This window comes from Fukomys damarensis, unplaced genomic scaffold, assembly GCF_012274545.1.
Source record: "Fukomys damarensis isolate Sample0158 unplaced genomic scaffold, DMR_v1.0_HiC HiC_scaffold_11, whole genome shotgun sequence".
NCBI lineage: Eukaryota > Metazoa > Chordata > Mammalia > Rodentia > Bathyergidae > Fukomys > Fukomys damarensis.
In genome coordinates this window covers 35076597-35080534 of record NW_022900923.1, presented here as the reverse complement: position 1 = coordinate 35080534, position 3938 = coordinate 35076597, and the positions used below count along the sequence as shown (strand labels likewise).

Here is a 3938-nt window from a genome sequence, read left to right as displayed (position 1 = left end):
GCCTTTGTCATCCATTTGAGTTAATGTAAGTCTTATTTCAGCTGCAATTTTTTTCCTAAAATGTCCAAAGTTGGCTTTGATATATGTCATCCTATTAATGTAGAGGGAAAATGTCTCAGATAAATCACCTATAAATTGGCATATTTTTCTTCTGAAAATCTGTTCTTAAAATATTTTATTAATAAGAGAAACATGAAGCTAGGCGAGTAGCAGTTAATGATATCTGTAGTAATGGGCACATGCTTTATATATTTTTATTTTAAAAAGATAACAGTAACAATATTCTCCTGACCAGGAATATTTGAGTCACCTGAGATCTCTGAGAGACATAGGGTCTCGGGCCCAACCTAGGGAAGCTAAAACAGAATCTTCATTTTAAGATTACCAGGTTATTCTACACATGTAATAGTTGAAGCATCTCACACAATGTTTACATTATTACTAGGAAGGATAATTTTCTAAACATTGAGTAGGTATTTACACATAATAGTAGGTTGCAGAGTAAGTATAAACATTCAGATAAAAATATTTCTGAAATACAGTGTATTAAAGGAGATAGAGAATACCATGGCTACCCAAAGCAGGAAGAACAGCAACAGTTATGTCACGGGTGTCATTGAGCACAGGCAGTGGCTGGTGGCATTGATGTTTACCTTCCGGAGGCTGACAGTGCTTTCTCAGTGGAGGACACAGCCATAGAGGAAGACTGCCCGCCTACCGAGATGAAATGTCTCAAAGGCTCACAATTACACCAAAGGCCGGGCAAGTTCTGTGGCCCCTTGACTCCAAAGGAAAAAGAACAGAAAGACAAAGTGGCAGAGGAAGGGGATGTGGATCCATACTTTTTACAAATCCAGACGAAGAAAATGATCTTGAGGATCCAGCTGCACTTGATGCCACTCATTACGCGCAGAGAGATCTACTCAGCTCTCTTGGAGTCAAGACCCCTGGTGTGCTGCGGATGTCACCTGCCTCCTTGCACTTTCTGTGGCAGCCTACATTCCCCAGCACCAGCTCTCCTGCCCAGCGTTTTGGACTTCAACAGCCCTCAACAGCTCCTGTTAAACTCATCTCTCTTCTGCAGCCCATTACCCTCGTGGCCCTCTAGGCTCGGTCATTTGACCCAGCTCCACCGTCAGCACTAACGGATCCTGCTGCAGCAACAGAGTCAAACCCCAAGTCCCACAGCCAAGAAACTTGATTTCAGCAGCCAGAGCCTTATGCGAATCTCATGATCTGAAAAGAGAGGATTGGGTGATAAAAGCGCTGCTGATGACTCAGCCGCAGAGCAAGAAGCTACATCTGGATGATTATTACTATCAGAAGTATTATGAGAAGCTGAAGAAGGCAGATGAAGAACTATGTGGACAAAGGAACAGGGTTCAGTCTCCAAAGCGGGTGACACCTTTATATTCAGAAGGCAGCGACTTAGGAATCAGTGGTTCATATTGAAGTTTCTCTGGGCCAGGTAGCTGTATCACCATGTTTTAATCCTCAGCAAGCTATTGACGCTGTACCTCATGGAACTCAAGAGCAGGATCAAGCAGCTGCAAGCGGTCAGAAGCTTCAGGTGTCATGCAAGATTGAGAGGATGTTCCTTCAGCTACTAGAGATAGAGGAGGACCAGAAGGATGGACTTCCACAGCCCTGCCACTCTGGGCAGCGGAACAAACCAGCTTGAGAAGCTCTTCAAGCCTTAAAGACCCAGGAGCAGAACATCCTATAGGAGACGGCAGATAGCTTCCTACAGGTGCTCTCTATGAGGAAGGGGATAAACATTGGTGGCCCAGCTGCTGCCCTTTCTGCTATGTAACTCGGCTGCTAGCCTTCTTCTGGTTATCACCCTGCATCCACCCCTCCTGAACCAGAGGAATGGGACTGACCAGGCCCTACACATGCAATTCAAGCCTCTGGGGAAATGTATCAGTCATTTGACCTTTCACGAACTCCTCCAAGGACTTCAGGGGTTAATGTTGCTCAGAACACCCAGTCACTGTAGTACTTCAGAACCAATTTGGAATATCTTTGCTCTATGCCCTGCTGAGTCATGGGGAGCAGCTGGTGTCCCTGGATTCTTCTCTAAAGAAACCCAACAGGGACCACACAGCTTGGATAGACATGGTAGTTCTGATTGCCTGGGAGAGAGCTCAAATGCCTACAGCCTCTCTGGCGAACCCCAACCTTCCCCAGCACCCTGCTTCCCCTGTTCTGCCTACCTCATGGACAAACAACTTGTTCTCAGCAGCTGGAGGCTAAAATGGAGGTTGTCTAATCTACTGGTCAGTATGTTTTGGAATACTCTACCAGTATGTAGGAGGCTTAATCATCAGACAAGAAGTTGTATGAGTAGTCTACAGCAATCCAGACAGTCTGAACATATTTCTCATGCCTTGGGATATTAGAAAGCTCTGCCCCAAATATTTTGATTCCCTTTCTTAAAATCTAAATGTTTCTAAATATTAAGCATGGATTAATAAGATAAAGAGGTAATCTAATTTTTTAAAAAAGGAGATAGAAGGTTTTGTCTGACATACAGTGAATGGCCCAGAAATGAAAGAGCCATTGTTTTCATCTTTAACTTGGAAATAAGGGGAGAGGTGTTGATGATTTTGAACCATACCAATCTTAGAATGCTGGCAGGAGAGTAATCAGAATCTAGAGAGATTTTGATGGAATACAACAGAGCATTCTCTGAATAACTGGAAGGTAGGTGTAGGAAAAGGAAAAGTCAAAGATGACTTAAAATTGATAAGGATGAATATTATTTAGGAAAGCAAATAAAACCTAAAATAGAAAAAGCTTTCTTTTCTCCTCCCGCCCTTGCTTCCTTCCTCTTTCCATCCTTCCTTTTCTTTCTTGTTGATGGGAAGGATGAGATGTTTCTCTTGGGACACGTTGGAATTTAGATACCTGTTAGCATTTGCAAGGAGATATATGAATTTCAAGGAAAATATGCAAATAAATTATATAATTGAGTGAGTTTTCAAGACAGAGTGAGTTTTTAGTCCTGGACATGGGATTTAACCATCAAGTTTATGAATACAGATGAGAAGCAGGAAAGTCAAGGATTGCATCCTGGGGCTCTGTGATGCAGAAAAGTCAGAGAGATGACAAAATTAATCAGAGAGATTGACAATACGGAAGGATAACCAAGAGAAGGATGGAGTCAAAGTGAAAAATTGTGTTCGATATAGGTAAGAGAAACTGCTGCAATCATTCAGGTAGAAGATTTTAAAATATTTCATCGAGTTCAATGTCTAGTGATGCTGGATGAGTTATTTTTCTCTGAGCCCTTTCTTAAGGACACAAATAATAAGTGTATTTATAGAACCCTAGTGCACTTACTGACAGGCACACAGTATAAGAAGAAGATCTCATCATTGTGGGTACAGCATAGATTATTCATAAGTAATGTAGGTCACTCAACAAAAACTATTGGTGCAAATAAATGATCCCATAAACATGATGTTATGGATGGATGAGTTTGAACAATGGAGATGTGCCACTCTTTGTGCCAAACTCAAATTTTATTAGCTGGTGGCTGAGGTAGCTCACACCCAAATTTGCCTGAGCAATGGGAAGCAGTTTGATTTCTCCTTTTAAATCATACTTTCAGTTGGGGAGGGCCCAGTGGAGAGCAAGCAGAACCATGCCAGGTTAGTGAGGGGCACAAGGAAGTTTCCCACACACTAACGGAGCTACAAAACATCCAGCAACTGTAGCAAGTTTACTGCCAAGCTGGATATGGAGGTTCTGAGTGCTTTGTTCGAGTGCAAGCACTTTGTTCTTACACAGGTGCAAACTGGCGTTGACTCACAAGATGGGGTCAGGCTGGCTATTACATTCCCAACTCTTCTAAGCATGAAGTCAAAGTGTTGACTCAATGAGAGCCTCTTAATTAGGCAGGGAATTATAAAAGGGATTGTAGTAGGATCTCA

General features: G+C 42.5%; 1 pseudogene; it reads left to right on the top strand.

Annotated features, from left to right (window-relative positions):
- Positions 1–722: 722 nt before the first annotated feature.
- On the top strand, positions 723–2272 carry LOC104851564 (annotated as a pseudogene).
- The last annotated feature ends 1666 nt before the right edge of the window (positions 2273–3938 follow it).